Source organism: Canis lupus, chromosome 10 (assembly GCF_048164855.1).
Source record: "Canis lupus baileyi chromosome 10, mCanLup2.hap1, whole genome shotgun sequence".
NCBI classification, from domain to species: domain Eukaryota; kingdom Metazoa; phylum Chordata; class Mammalia; order Carnivora; family Canidae; genus Canis; species Canis lupus.
This window is the reverse complement of record NC_132847.1, coordinates 18245500-18262106: the sequence shown is the minus strand read 5'-3', so window position 1 is coordinate 18262106 and position 16607 is coordinate 18245500. Positions and strand designations below refer to the sequence as shown.

The 16607-nt window shown below is 37.9% G+C and overlaps 2 long non-coding RNA genes across 5 annotated transcripts in view; one reads left to right on the top strand and one right to left on the bottom strand.

The window, feature by feature from the left end:
• Nucleotides 1-475: 475 nt before the first annotated feature.
• On the top strand, nucleotides 476-3150 carry LOC140640875 (uncharacterized). Its single transcript, XR_012037475.1, has 2 exons — nucleotides 476-637; nucleotides 1539-3150. It is a non-coding gene; the product is annotated as an uncharacterized lncRNA (long non-coding RNA).
• Nucleotides 3151-7797: 4647 nt separating this feature from the next.
• LOC140641283 (uncharacterized) overlaps nucleotides 7798-16607 on the bottom strand; it is a 46295-nt gene continuing 37485 nt past the window's right edge. For 2 of the 4 annotated variants that reach the window (XR_012037837.1, XR_012037833.1), the window contains 2 exons: nucleotides 8543-8627; nucleotides 7798-7922 (listed from right to left, as the gene is read on the bottom strand). This is a non-coding gene — a long non-coding RNA (uncharacterized lncRNA). Of the gene's footprint in view, nucleotides 7923-8542; nucleotides 8628-15184; nucleotides 15650-16104; nucleotides 16365-16607 lie in introns of those variants that run through there. The other 2 variants (XR_012037835.1, XR_012037834.1) reach the window with 2 other exon arrangements.

The following is a 16607-nucleotide window of genomic DNA, read 5'->3' as shown; positions in this document are numbered from 1 at the left end:
TATTTAAAAAGACATTAATGATTTATTTGAGAGAGAGAGAGAGAGAACAAGTGTGTGTGTGGGGGGGAGTGAGGAGCAGAGGGAGAGGGAGAAGCAGACTGCTGAGCAGGGAGCCCCATGCGGGGCTCAATCCCAGGACTCTGGGATCATGACCTGGGCTGAAGGCAGACATTTCACCGACTGAGCCACTCAGGCGCCCCAAGAATGTAAGTTTTACCTAAAACATTCATAGTGTTAGAACTGTTTTTTTTTTTTGTTTTTGTTTTTGTTTTTGTTTTTTTCCAAATACTACTTCTCTAGCAAATATGGTCTAAGGTAAGTTTTCAAGCCTTTACCAGTCAAGGTTCAGCTGTAGACAACAGTCTAAGCAGAAAGGTCATTGGTGGTTAAAAGGTTTGTGAAATCATAGTGGAGGAGGAAGATGAGGAAACAGACTGTGGGCTGAACTTCTAGGAACAACTCTCCAAACCTCATTACAGAGCTAGGCATCCAGGTGAGCTGCTGCAGCCTCCCACTGGGGCCCGGAAGTCCCTGGATCAGGGGGCACCTGCCACTGCTGCTGATCACAGAACAGTGTTGCCACAGACCTTGAGAGGAAAATGCTCATGGAATCCTGTCTCTCTCTCTCTCTCTGAAGGTCTTTCTGATCCATTATTCAAAACTAAAAACTTAAAGGGACCAGGGGATTTTTGTTTCTAAGCTTTCCAGCTTTTGTATTCTAGAAGGGATTTGGCATAAATGTTGAATAAGCCAATCTGCAAAATTCAACATAGTGTCTCAGCCTCATTTTATACTGAATACCTGTTGTCAAGCTGGACCTTCGGTTTGTATGACTCTCTTTAATCAGACCAATGAGAATGCAGTCCTGCTCTTTCTGTAGGCACTACATTGTGTTTCTTTGTTATTAGCATATTCTCCACAGATCTACTAGTTCAGACATGACAGTAAAGGCAAAGCATGCTTCTGCTGTGCTTTCTGGGTCTCTTCTGCTCTGGGTCTTTTTTTTTTTTTTAAGATTTTATTTATTTATTTGACATGAACGGGGTGTAGAAAGAGAGAGAGTGCAGCAGGGAGATGGGCAAGGGAGGGGGAGAAGCAGGTTCTTCATTGAGCAGAGAGCTCGATGCGGGTCTCTGTCCCAGTACCCTGAGATTATGACCTGAGCCAAAGGCAGAAGCAGAGGCTGACTGAGTCAATTAAGCCAGGTGCCCCAGTAAGGGCCAAGGTTCTGAGGTTGTGTCCAGGAACAATGGAAAAGCATGCCAAGATTGATTAATAATAATAATAATAACAATAATTGAGGAGAGGGCACTGGTACTTTTTACTTGCCATCTCCATACTAGATCATTGTTTCATTAGTGATAAGCTTATTGCTTTGTGTGACTACAGATGACTACTTTTACATGTTAGAAGAAACAGCCACGTCGATGTGGCTGTTTTAGTGGCTGAATTTTTTTTTTTTTTTTACTAGTAGAATGCATTCTAAGCCCTAGGTACCTTTAACTTTTTTTTTTTTTTTTTTTTTTTTTAAACTCTAGGTCTATTCAGTGGTACCCACCAGGCTTCCTCTACAACTCTGCTGATTTTGCCCTATATTTTTCTGGAATTGCTGCCTCAGAAGGGTCAGGCCCCGCAGTGTGTGCTTGTGGGACGTGGATGAAATGGTATCAGGTGTGGTGGGTACTGCTAGGAATGGCCTACAATGAGCAACTTCCAGTTCTCAAGGAGGGATGCACTGCCAGCCTGAGGGGATGAACTCTTCTAGAAGAATCCCTCCTTCTATTGGGAGGGATTTACTCACCAGGGACCTGGAAAAGTCAATCTTGGGTCTTCTGAATGTCTCCCTCTGCTCCTTGGTATTCATACTTGAAGGTCACTTGCTCTCTGATGCTTCACTGATGACCTCTTCCATCCCCACACCAAACAAAATTAGCACTCCTTTCTATGTATTCTCATATTACTTGGTACACACACCCTCTGCTGTAGCAAATATCGAATTACTTTTTTTTTAAGTAGGCTTCACACCAATGTGGGGCTTGAATTCATGACCCTGAGATCAAGAGTTGGATGCTTAACGATTGAGCCACCCAGCTGTTCCTCAAATTACATTTTGTTTATGTACATGTTATGTTTTCAAGTTGAGTTGCTCAAAGGTAGAGGCTGCTTTTGTAAAACTACTACTGAATGAGCATTGTACATATGTTATCTCATTTGGTTCTTCCAATAAGCCTAATAAGAACTAGGGAAAGAACAGCTAAATATCATGCTTCATTGTCAGGTAAATGCTTAGTAGAAACAGGGATGAAAGTAGGCCAAGTTTTTTTTTTTTTTTTAATTTTTTATTTATTTATGATAGTCACACACAGAGAGAGAGAAGCAGAGACATAGGCAGAGGGAGAAGCAGGCTCCATGCACTGGGAGCCCGACGTGGGATTCGATCCCGGGTCTCCAGGATCACGCCCCGGGCCAAAGGCAGGCGCTAAACCGCTGCGCCATCCAGGGATCCCAAGGCCAAGTTTTATGTGTATATGTAGCACAGTGCTTGGCATTAGGCATGGTGTGTGTGGGGGGGTTGCCAATAAATGCTCATCAAATGAGTAAGTAATTAAGTGAATAAACTATATGCTACAAACTACAAGGAAGCCTTTTGATTTCTAGCTATAAACATGTCCTTTCAGTTATTCTCACAGCTCTAGGCTGCTGCAGACTTTAATTCAAACCAGACCTAAATAACTAGGAAGAGAAGGATATATCACAAAACAAAATTATCAGAAACAATGCAGCTAACCACCTTACTTAAGGTCATCTACTGAGCTTGGCATTCCTGATAATGTACTTCTCATCATAGTGATTATTTAAAGATTCAATTTAAAATGTTAATACTGCAGTGTCAGAAACATACAAATATGAAGAGAAGATGAAATCAAAGAAAGCTTCATTTCCTGTTATAAATTAAACTTTGTCATGCACTGTGTTCAGATGAGAAGTTTTCTTTTGCTAAATAAGACCTACCTAAGGAAATTTGATAGAAAACTGACTTAACCTATATTTGTAGTCTTTACTGATTACTAGTTTTTGGTACCATTACCTTCCAGTGTCCCAAAGGAGCGCATTGCTCTGATTTTAATGAATAAAATTATTTTACTACTATGTTGGTATTAGATCTAGTGATCTGTTGTCTGCTGGCATAATTAATAAATGGCAGTAAGGTGTTTGAGTTTGTTTCTGGCTTTTCTTTTCTGCTGTGACATGGGTTTTTCCATCACTAGGTCTTCTTTCACATTTACCAATGAGAGGGATAGAGGTGGGGAGTGGTCATGCGCTTCCAGGGTGCTGCACAGGGAATGCTGGACTCTATTCCCCTGGGTTCATGAGCTCACCTTGTTTCCATGTGTCACCACACATGTGTTGGATCCTGGTGGAAAAATAGTGAGTCTGAGTGGAAATATCAGGGAGTGGGACAGCTGCATTTCAAAGCCTTTCATTTCCTTTTCCTCTGCATCCAGCGTATGGCTAAAATAGGATTGCTGACTATATGGTTATGACTATATGCTTCCCCCTTCACTTTGTTTTCTCTTTCACCCTTGGGCTGACACCATACCTAATCCTAAAATCCAAATCACATTCTCACTGTCTGTCTTTTTGGGAATATGAGTTTTATTATGATTCAAACAATTTGAGAAATTCAGGCTCTTAGAAATTCTGAAGTACCCAGAAGTATTTTTCAAATGATCATCCACAGTAAAATTTTTTTCTTTACCTTTTTTTTGAGAGGAGAGTAGGTAGAGGTTTGGGAAGAGGCAGTTTGATATGTGATGGTCCTGGGGTAGTAGAAATGGAGATTTGTTTTCTGGTCCTAACTCTGTCTCTGATGAAATGACTATCAGAAAAGTCATTTAAACTTTCGTGTCTGCAGAACAAGAAAGTTGAAGGCTAACTGGATGATCTCTAAAATCCTTTACAGACTGAAAAAAAAAAAGATTCTGGGATTTTATTTATTTAGTTATAGATTTTTGTTTGTTTCCTAGAATTTGAGTGAAATAGACTTTGGAGGAAATACAAAGCATGAATTGGACTGTTTTTATACAATATGGATTTTCTATCCTAAACACAGCCTCTATCGATTTGTTGTTCTGTACATTTTAAAGAATCAAAGTCTTTAAAATTATCTGTGGTTAACAACGTTTTTAGAGCTGTTTGAATATAATTAGATCCACCTGAATGACTTTCAGATTGACAATTAGTCTCTGGAACTATATTAGTTTATTGATAACAGGGCCTTAGTGTCTTCTTAAGAAGAAACAGAATCATTTATGTTGGGAAGAAACTTACTGGAATAGATCAGTTGGGGAATTTGTGCTCAGGATTCTAGTTTCTATTCCCCCTTTGCCCTCCTTAATTTTATACTTGATTTACTACTTTAGCCTTCAACAATCACTTCGTTTCTCTAGGTCACAGACTGCTTAGCTAATATAGAGTGGCATTAATTCAGAATAATTTGGAACTTAAGGCTTACTAAATAAATTTCCATAACATGTTTTGAGATATTCCAATAGGAAGTGACAAGGACAATGTCTTATTTTAGTTTCATTTTCTTCTTCATGCTATTAAAAACACTCACTATGAGAAATGCTATTTCTGCCTTCTAAGCAGACCTTTTGAAGATGTTGGTGATACTAGCAACACTTCTTAAAAGAAAAATCCATCAGATATCTATTAAGTATAAGCATTCACATTATTTATTAAGCTTCAAATTGTATTAAGTTCCTCCCCCTTTTTCCCTGGGAACTATCCAATTTCTTTGCATATCTTGGTGATTAAAAGTATCCTATATCCAACTAACAAGAGAGTGACTTCACTTTGTGCCAGATAGAAACTATAATTCTCCTTAGAGAGTTCAAATTATTTTATTTTATGTAGAATGTATCAGAAGGACATCTTTCTTAGTTCTATGAAGGCCACTTTTACCCAAGGACTTTATTCCTTGGCTGAATTTAGCCATAAACGTCCTTTAAAGATGAATAGTACTGATGATTGATAAATTAAGTCTTTGTGGAGATATAGCTAGTAACAATCAAGAGACTCTGTTCTTTATCTTTGGCTGGGTATTTTCAAATCCACATGTCTTTGCAGATTAAATACTTATCTCCTGGGATGAATAATTTAAAACATCAAAAACTTATTTTGCTTTGAAGTGGCTGGCAATTGAATTAACTACATTATTGTCATCCAGATCCTTTATTATTTTATTTTTTTCATGATTTTCAAATGTTACAACAATTGAAGTGCTACTGGGTCAGTAACATGGGCATTTTATCAGCTGATGTGTATCCAGGTTTGAGTGGGGACTATCTCAGTCCATTGAGACTACTATAACAGAATACTATAAACTGAGTGGCTTATAAGCAACAAAAATTTATTTCTCACAGTTCTGGAGACTGGGAAGTTTAAGACTGAGGCATCTTCAGAGGGCTTGCTTTCTGGTTTAGAGATGACTATATTGTCACTTTGTTCTCACATGATGGAAAGAACAAGAGAGCTCTCTGGAATCTCTTTAATAAAGGCACTAATCCTATTCATGAGGGCTCCACCCTCAAGACCAAATCACCTCTCACAAAAGGCCCTTTCTCCTAGTTGGGAATTAGGATTTCATCCCGTGAACTTGGTGGGAGACATATTCAGTCTATAGCAGGGACATAATCGGAGGATTCTTCAAGAAAAAAACAGGAAATACGTATGAAGGTGAATATATAATTAGAAAAAGAAATCATATACCCATAAAATTTAAGAGCTGACAAATGTCACAAATTAAATTAAGTACCCAAAATTAAATTGCCCTTTCCCCAATATTTTTGGGTGTATGCTCTTTGATTGCCTCTTTACACATTAACACATTAAAATTTTTATATAATTTTCTGTAAAGAAAATAGAATAAAGTAATTTTTTCTCTAGAATGGTTGATTTGAAATTTGTTTTTTTTTTTTTATCATTGGTAGTTTGCAGAAGTTTCTTTATTTCCACAACCCATTATTAATCATGGAAATTATAGGTTGTTGTCAAATTTGGGAAACCTCTAAAAGTTTCATTCACATATGGCACTCTCTGCAGCATTCCTCCAAACACAGAAATTGTAATAAATTTTAGATTTCATGCAATTGCCATCCAAAGGGAAAAAAATTTGGTGTATTATAATTGTATCTGCTGCATTATTGAATATATGCCTGACAGAAAGAAAACTTTTACTTTGACTAGTCATTTGTAGGAACTGCAACTTCCACTCATAATTTTACTGGTCTGATGACTTGGGAGCATTTTCCAAAGCATTTCCCTGTTTCCTTCTTCACCCACACACTTCTGTTGCCAGGTGCCATAGGACACGGTATGTCACAATACCACCTCTTAGCTCTGTACATTTGCGTTGTGATGCCAGTGAGCATAGTAAGCATTAGAAATATTCCTGAAAGCCATTTCTTAGACAACGATGGCTTGCAATAATATTTACACAGGGAAGTCATTATGAATTCGTGACTATATCTCACTGAAGCCAAAGTAAATGTATTTATACTCTATTCAATTTCTCCTTAATTGGATGTTAAACATGCCTACAGGCAAGTTACCACCACCAATATGAAAAGTTAAGTGACCAGTGTGACATAGGAGTTGAAAGAGACAGTGGTCTTAACTGATTACTGTTAGAAGATGTCACATTTTTATATTTTACAGAAATACAAAATCATCTGAGCATGTTGCTGGAGTTCCTCCCAGAGCTTTGGAAGGTACCAATGAAAGTGAGGATTCTAAACTGTATATGCTATTAACTTCAAAGAAAGCCTGAGTCTGGCCAAGTGCCTGGACTTTTTACTTTTGGAAATACTATTCTTTATATCTCTGGTCCAGGTATAAATACCCTCTAGAGGCACCAGAGCATACTGTGGATGCGGTATCTGCAATCATAGTAGCAGTAGTAAACCTCTCTCTTTCCCTGTCCCCAAATTTCCTTTTGTTTCTAATATTCCCAGAGCCTAGCATTATACTTTGTATACATCATGTGGAGAAGAAAGGAGATGGGACCATTTTCAGGGTTCAAATCTGACTTTCAACATTTGGCTTTTGGAAAATTTGTCTATATGAGTCTCACTTGTAAATTGGAGTTAATAATCCCTAGTTTTAAAGGTTTCTGTGAGAATCTGAGCTAATGCAAGTAATTAGTTAATTTTTGTGAGCCTTGGTTTACTTTTTTATAAAATGAAATTAATAAGAAATCTTGAAAGGTTATTTTGAGGATCTGACATAATACATATAAATTAACTTTCACAGTGCTTGGACTATAGATAGTATTGGTCAATAAGTCATAACTGCTTGTGGGAAAGGCTCACCAAATATTCTTACATTGCTCTTTGCCTCCCAGCTTACCTTGCTCTGTAGGGTTGGCATTATGTGACTAAGTCTGACCAATTAAATGTGAGGGGAGAAGTGTCATTTATAGGCCAAGACAGTTAAAAGCCAGTATATTTTCTGCAACTCCTTCTACCTCCATAGCAGCACCCTTGATTATGCTTTAAGTAGAATATGCAAGGAGCCTGGATCCTTGAGTCACTATCAAAGGAAAATTTCACAGCAGACCTTCTGGACTGTATTGGACTTTCTGAACATGAAATAAAAGTTGATTGTGTTAAGGCACTAGATTTGGGGTTTTTATTATGGTAGCTTAGCCTAGCATTTTATGTCATTATTACTGTTGTTCTTGTTTTTTATTAGTATTACTTTCAAATTGAATAGAACAACTCACAAACATTGGTGCTTTTAGTGGTACATGGAGACAGAGGATTGGCTCCTGTACTCTGTAATGGGGATATAAAAATGTTGCTGTGGCACATAAAACCCATGGTTCTTCCACAAACATAGATTCCAAGGAGGTCAAACTAAAATAAAATAGGAAAGAAAAAAAAAGTACATTAAATTTTCCATTTGGCTCACCAGCTAATCCTCTTTATTCAGGCTACCTTATTTCCTTGAAACCCTGACTCTAAGAGTCAATGCATATTTTCATGATTTATTTAAAAATGATGTCCTTTTCTACCAAAGTTTTAGAAATGTTTCTTCCCTTCTAAATTTCATTGGCTTAGCAATGTTCCACGCCTTAATAAAAGGTCTAATTAAGTGTTGTGCACTACCTTTGCCATTACGAATAAATTCCATAATCAGAAATTCTCAGATGGGCAGCTGGGTATTCAGAGTTTAGTCAGCAGCCACTAGCATGGAGTCAATATCTGTTTTTATTTTTGGAGGAGCCATCACTTAAACTACATTGAAAACCTCCATTTAACCACTTTTTTTTATGACGTGACTCAAAAAATGGTTCCAGATGCCCAGTTCTCTTTGGGAAGACTGGTAGAAATGCTAGCTTGATGGGCTGTTTGTTAGATCCTTTGCAGTTGTTACCAAGAGCTTCCAGAAATAGACATAATGCAAGGGGCCAGTGCAAATTATGGCAAGAGGTTAGTACCTGAAAGAGTTTAGGACATGCTACCTCCAAACATACCATTTTCAAATCTTGATTATTTTGAGCTGAAGGGACTTGAAAACAGCATATGCAGGAAGAACTCTCTTATTTAGCCTTTTTATACCTAAAAAAGCCATAATATTTCCCATGAAAAAGATACCGTCAGTGTACCAGGAAGAGAAGAACTTACTCTCATGGCCAGAGACTTGGAATTGACACTGAAATAGAACTGTGCAAACCTACTCAGATAACCTTATCTTCTACAAGTTCTGCCTCTGGATCTCCTTGACACTTCCACAATTTACTGCCTCCAGCTCAGGCCTCTTCATCTTATTATTTCTTCACAGTTTATCATTTCTTTGTCCAAAAAGTATAAGTGCTTTCTGCTTCAGTCACTTCAGTTTTTCATTCTCGTGTGAAGGCCATCCCCCTCCTGTAAGTTCCTATAAAACTTGCATGCTTTTCTCCTGTCAATCTGCCTTCTATCTATTTAATTCTTAAGCCCAGCCAGAGATCCTAAGAGGGTAGAGGAGAATTTTTTCCTCTTCTACATTACCAAAGTAATGTCAGTTTGGAAATTCATGTGATGCTCCAGAGAATAGGCAATTCCACAGGTCAGGAGATTGGGAAGTGAGGCGGGGCATAAATGCTTTGGGAAATAGGCCCTGAACCAACAAAGAGTGCTGGATCTTGTTCTTTCTGAACGTTGCCAACACACCTGGGAAGGCGGCAGGCAGGCAGCAGGGGGAGGGGCAGGCTGCAGGCTTCAGGATGTGGAATTAAGTTAGCCTATTAGTCCAGTTTGAGAAAAGTGAGAATACTTTTGACACATAGGAAAAGAGCTAATGTTCATTAAAGGTGTTATAAAAGAAATACATGTGCATGAACTTCAAAAGTATCACTTGACAGCATTTGAGGTTAAGGGGGTTTCATAACTTCAGCCTAAATATATTGAATTTTATTATCTGCTTAATATGTTCTTTAGTTCCAGACATTCCATGACAGAAAAAAGAACAAAGACAAAACAAACAAACAAAAACCAAACCGAACAAAAAAATTGCCACATGTCTAATAAGACTCCTTAAATCTCCAAATGAGCTGCTGTGATGTAGAAATTCTTGGATAGTCTAACAAGTGGGTCTAACTTAAAAAGTCTTCTGGGCAATCATGAGCTATGGATATACATTCAGAAAGATTTGAAGAAATGTACAAATAAATTGCAGATACACTTCTATTGGGGAGAAATGCAGAGGAAAGGAAAAAGCAGATATTTTTAAATTAAGAAGAGTCTTTGTGCTGTCTTATTAGCAGAATCACTCACTGCCCAGAACTTTTACAGCTTTGTTTTACTAACAGTAGCAGCAGACACCTAGTTCCCCTAAGGCAAATAGGAACACCTCTTGAAAGAGAAGGAAATACTCCCCCAAAGGCCACAGTGCTTTTCCCACTTTCCAGAGCAGCTTCCTCCTGCAAGAGGTCTGCCCGTAATTCTCCCTCAGGTCAGTTCAATCTGGTTAACCACCTGCAGGCTTCCTAACTATTTCCGCTCCAGTCTTCCCTAAAACAGTGGTTTGCTGTACAGCTTATTACAGCACAGACTGCTAAACCCACTCCCAGAGTTTCTGATGTAGTAGTTCTGGGATAGAGTTCCGGAATTGGCTTCACCAACATGTCCCCCTGGAGATGCCATTGCTTCTGGTCTGGCGATCACCCTTGAAGAAATGCTGTGTTGATATATACAATAGAGGTATTTTTTATAGCACATTCTATTTATTAACAAAGTGAATCTTTTTCTGTGATCCTGGAGCATGCTTACCAATCACTTTTTCATGCTAGATGCTGAATGTTTAAACTGTTTCTAAAGATGTGTAAATTTTCAAATGACTGAATCTCTCAAATGTTGGACAAAACTTACAGGGCCAGATTTTCTAATTTTGTCTTTTGTTTCCTTTCTTTATTGAACTTTAAATACAATTTCACCATTTGCACTTCAACCTCATATGCCTGGACTTTATGGTAAAGACTCTCTTACTTTCCAGCCGATATTTATCAGGTCTTCACAAGTAAGGATGATAGTCTAAGGAATACATTAACTTTAATAAAATCATTGTAAATAGACAAGATATTATCATAATCTGTTCTACTTATCTTACCTCCATCTCAGAAATAGCACTACTCAGTCCTTGGTGTTTTTCTGTTCTATTATTTGACCTTCTATTGTTTTTTCCTCTATGGAAAATGTGAATAATTCTTAGAGATGAGAATATAGTTGAATTACCTCTATTAGTTCTGAAAATTCTTTTTCCTTGCCTCCAGGTTCATAACATGTAAGCATCAGTCACTTTGTGTCACATGATGTCCTAGCTTGCTTTTTGCATTTGCTGGTTTGTTTTCATTATATATAATTTTTTTTTTTACTGTGGTAAAATGTACATGGCAAAATATACCCTTCTAACCAATTTAAAGTGTATAATTAGATGGCGTTAAGTACATTTACAGTGTTGCGCTATCATCACCAATATCCATTTCCTGAACTTTTTCATCATTCCAAACAAACCCTGCACCCATTAAATACTAACTTCCCATTCTCCTCTCCCATCAGTTCCTGGTAACACCTTTTCTACTTTCTGTTTCCATGAATTTGCCAATTCTAGATACCTCTAGATATTCAGTGGAATCCTATTGTAGCTGGCTCATTTCACTTACCATGATGTTTTCAAGGTTGGTCCCTGCTTTTATAATCTGTATTTCTTCTTAGATCTCTCCAATAGAATCTGCATTTTCTGTTATGTTCTTTCTGACAAGAAAGCTGTTATTTCATGATCCCCCTTCCTTCCCATCTTTCTTTCTTTCTTTCTTTCTTTCTTTCTTTCTTTCTTTCTTTCTTTCTTTCTTTCTTTCTTTCTTTCTTTCTGGAAACTGAGTCTACCTATACTGAATGTAAGGATTCTGGAACCATTACTTTTGTTTGGCTTTTACTAGCAGATGAATAGACTTTTGTGTGCTGATTATTCGTTCTGTGACTCAGGAGCAGGGCATCACTGTAAACTCTGCTCTCATCTTGATGCATAACCAGTCACAGCAAGCAGAATAGTCCCAGAACATTTTAGGTGTTATCTAAGAATTTTTCCAAGAGCTTTTTCTAGACCCTTTTAGAATAATCTCTAAAGCTGAGGACCTCAGAAATAGGAAAAAAAAGAAAAAAGTATGGGTGCCTGGGTGGCTTAATTTGTTGAGTGTCCAAATCTTGGTTTCAGCTCAGGTCATGATCTCATAGGTCTTGGGATCAAAGCCCACACATGGGCTCTATGCTTAGCAGGGATTTTGACTGAAGATTCTCTCCCTCTGCCTCTCTCCCCACTCTCTCTCACATGCTCTCTCTTTCTCTCTAAAATCAATCAATTCATCTCATAAAAACATTACAAGTCATACTGCATGGGCTTTCTCAGCCACCTCTTGAACATTTAAAGTGACAATTGTTTTTTCTCAAATAATGAATGAAGAAAGTTAAGTAATAAGGTGGTGAAGAAGTTGAAAAGATGAGAGACATCTGCATTTTTTCCTCATATAGACTCGGCCTCAAATGTGTCAGGGCAGCAGCACATGAATCTCAGTCAAAGGGGAGAAAACAATCTGATAGAGATAGTTAGAAATGGAGGTTACCACTGCTTTTGATTACATATGAGTTCAGGCTGTGTATCAATTTGCTAATGTCATGGAGAACTTAAGGGTGCCTCCGAAGAAAGTAAATAATACAGCTAAAAGCACTAGATGAAAAGAAATCAAGTTTTCACTGATTGCAATGGATTCCTTTTATATTCTTTGAAAGTAACACTAACTTAGAAAACTGCTTGGAAATTAGGCTTGTGTTCAGTAATTGCCCAGCTATCAGTTTAGATGATAGTATCCAATCAATCAAAAAGTGTTTTTGCTCATAATGATTTCATTAATATATAAATACAACTGTGCACGCATAATTTGAAAAAGTCTGGGTAGCTACTAGTTTCTTCTTTTTAAAAATTGCTTATTGGTACTAATTAGTGAGTGATGTTATAACAAGTAGGACTCTTTCCTTTTGTGCATGACAAACATCATGCACTCAGAAAGAATAGAGACTATGTGTTGTTTTAACTGGATTTGTTATTCAGTAGGCCAAGCTTGGCTTCATTCCCAAGTTCAAAGTTACTTAAGCAAAAATGGGAAATGTGAAAAATACTATATATGCCTTTTATAAGCAGACAAGATAGGAAGCTCTTACATAGAAACAATAGCCTTGCTCATTCATTTTGCCTCAAAAATGCCTTGATATTACATTTGGCCACTCATCATCATGCATCTGGAAAATTATGTTTAAAAAATGGCTCACACTACAGAATCAAGGAATGAGGAGGTGATTGCAAGGTTAGAAATTTTATTCCTCTACCTATCTTGAAACTCTGCTTCCCGTAAGAACTTGAAGCATTTAATCCATGTTGCTGCTCTATTTTCCAGCAGGAAACTTCTTAGTAGTTATTTAAAAAAAAGTTTTCCTTCTATTTCTAGTTCTTCATTCAGTCTCTAATACCTTGAGTGCTAAGATAATTTGATTCAATTCCGCCAAACAAATATTTGAAAGAAACTTGGTTAAGCCCTGCTTCCTTTTTGAAGATTAGTGAGCAAAACTCCTCCTGGTAAAGAGTTCACAACTTGGCAAGGCTAAGGGGGGAAATAAGGTGAATATACACATTTAGTTAATACAATGCAAAGAAGGTAAGTGTTAAGGGAGGGTATGAAGCACACTCAGGGTTTGGATGGCAGAAAAGGTCAGGCTCCCAGGGAGGCATAAAGAAAAATTTAGGTAGTAGCACTGAGATAAATATAGATTCTCAAAGTTTACTGTGCACAGGATTATCTGGAGGATGTGTTAAAATACAGATTGCTGGACACCATGCTCAACATTTTTGATAAAGTGTGAAAAGAATAGAGACTCCTTCCCCCAGGGAAAGAGATGAGCATATTGGAAGGGAAAGAACTGAAGAGCACTTGGGACACCTGGGTGGCTCAGCGATTGGGCGCCTGCCTTTGGCTCAGGTCGTGATCCTAGGTCCTGGGATCGAGTCTCTCACATCAGGCTCCCTGCAAGAAGTCTGCTTCTCCCTCTGCCTATGTCTCTGCCTGTCTCTCAGTCTGTGTCTCTTATGAATAAATAAATAAATCTTTAAAAAAAAAAGAACTAAAGAGCACTTTAAGTAACAATAGAGATTACTAATGTTTTGAGTTTTTTAAATTTTGCCAATGAGGAGATAAGGTTTAAAGAAGTTGAAGAACTTGCTTAACATTATAGCTAATGAGGGGGATCCCTGGGTGGCTCAGCGGTTTAGCGCCTGCCTTCAGCCCAGGGCATGATCCTGGAGTCCCCAGATCAAGTCCCGCATCCGGCTCCCTGCATAGAGCCTGCTTCTCCCTCTACCTCTCTCTCTCTTTCTGTCTCTCTGTCTCTCATGAATAAATAAATAAAATCTTTTTTAAAAAATAGATAACAACATTATAGCTAATGAACAGCAGTGTAGGATCTGAACCCACAGAGCAACAACTCAGAAGTTGATGCCTAGCTGCTATGCTTAATAATAGGAAGCAGTATATTTTCACTGACACATTTTGTTAGGCAGTAATGGCAGTTAAGGCTTAGCATGCAGGTTGCAGTTAGATTTCAGAGGCTTAAATGCCAGGCTAAGGAGTTTTATACTTAGGATGTTTAATAGAGATGGGTTGAAAATTTTGGATCAAGATGGAGTAGAAGTATATATAACCAAGAGAGGCAAAAGGATGGAAGCCTACGTAGAAGTCTTCCATAACGGCCAACTAAAAGGGAAGGAAGTCAACTAGGGCAATTGCAGTTGGATTTGTGATGGACACAAGAGCAATTTTATAGCTCAGCAATGCTAGTGATTCCCAGTCTTTCTACCAACTGTGATTCCATAATTCCAAAGATTTTGTTAATGAAGCAAACTGGATTTAACTAAACAAGGGGAAAAAATGTTCCATCTGAGGTTATTATTTTTCCTATTATAATGCATTCAGATTGTAACGAACATCCAATAATCATCTAGGGCTCAAAGTCACATTATTGTTCTGGTTGTGATAAGCACCAAATGAGCAGACCTATAAAATTTTACTGCATTCAGTTGCAGGTCTTTGTCACTGTACCCATATCCAAGGTCAATTACCTGATGAACATTTTAAGTTTAAGTCTAATCTACAATTCATGTTTCAAGAATTCTTCTGATGCCATCAAAAGCCAGTGGAATGTTTTAATAATCCTGAGATAATAAGTTACTTTGCTGATGTAAAATAATTCCAGCCAAAACAAATACATCTCTGTGGTTTTGTGGGTAAATATATAATTTACACTAGGTGTTTTAAAAATTGAATATATCTTTCCTGTCTTTTTGGTTCGAAAAATACAAGATTTTACTACCTGATAATATGTGTGGGGCTTGTGAGTATGAGTCAAGGAAGACTCTATAAGTTCAGGCCAGGGGAGTATTGAAACAAGACAGGAAATTAGGAGAAGGGCCCCATTAGGAAGAATTTGATCCTGAAGGAGAAGTAGATTAGGACATGTTTGCTGGGGATGCCTCTTTAACTCAGGACTCCAAGGCAGGATAAGGTTAGCTATCAGCCTTTACGAAAATGAGAAATGTTGAGTCTTTTAAGGTCAAGAAAACCATGTTGTTATTTCTCTGCAATGTGAAATATTTTAACTTTTAGTATGCAATTTGTAGGTAAACTAAAACTTTTCTAATGTGGATCAAAACATTTCACTTAAACTCTCTGTCACTGCCCATCCCCCTAAGCCTCACGGAAAGAAGGAAAAAAAAGATGGAGGCTTCTTTTACACATAACAGTGTTACTCTATATTAATGTGGTCATGAAATAGTTAAGCAATAGGCCTCTGGTAGTTGTAGTTACAGAAAGCTCTCAATGAGGTGATCCATTTCTGCACAAATAGGATCTAGTTTCTCCCCCATAGTACAGTCCAGCCCCAAAAGGCAGTCATTCTTGCACTGTCAAAAGCCAGGGCACTCGAGGGCAGCCATTCACAGAGGCAGGTATTTTACAGAGGGTCCACGAAGGTCTCTGTTTCCAACTTTCGGTATGTGTTCCCTACAAAATAATGAAGAGCAATAGCCAGAGCTATAAATACAATTCATTATGTGCATTTGAAAATTGAATTTTGAGTAGTTACCATCCAAGACACTGAATATGCCCTGCAAATTAGCATGTCAACCTTTGCTAAAGGAAACAACTGCCCTGACACATACTAAGATACAAAATGGAGCAATCTCAAAATAGAGGACTCTCAGCAGATAACATGTAACTAAGGTGATGGAAAAAAAAGAAGGCATATGTAAGACTATAGCTGGTGTATGATTCTTAGCTACACATAGCTAAATGTGGTAGATGCATTTTTCTTAGCCACACATAGCTAAATGAATCACCATTTTCTAGTGAAGAAAAATGAGAAAGAATGCTAGAGGGAAGTAACCCCGAATTCTATATTACTGACAATGAATATATGTAGGTATGCATGTATTTTGCTTAAATTTGCTGTTAGGGAAGCTCTGTTCCGTTTGTTCCTCAGTGGGGCCTGAGTCATCAACAATTACATTTTTTTTTAAAATTACATTTTTACTTTCTTCATGGAGCCTGTGAGTAGCAGAATTTGTCGAGTGTTGATAAGTAGGACCAGGTGGATCCCAGCAGCATTTGCAGCCAAGCCTGCGGTACCCAGCATAGAGATGAGGGAGCATCCCCGTGTGTCTGAAGCTCCAGAACCTACAACCAGTCATTTCAGCCCTGGCAGCCTGGTGGAGCACAACTGGGGACAAATGAAAACTGTAAGAATGAACCTTTAGTTCAAGGTTAACTAGAGAGCCTGAAGCATAGTAACGGAAGCTGTTCCATCTTGTAATTAAAAGGGTTTGCTGTGTGGTTACCTGACATAGTTACTAAATGGCCTGCATGAAATAACATGCAGCATTCTGCAGTCACTGTGAATTACCTTATATCATCACCATTCCTTGGAAAGACAAAGAAAATGCAGGGAGAAGCTTTTAACAGC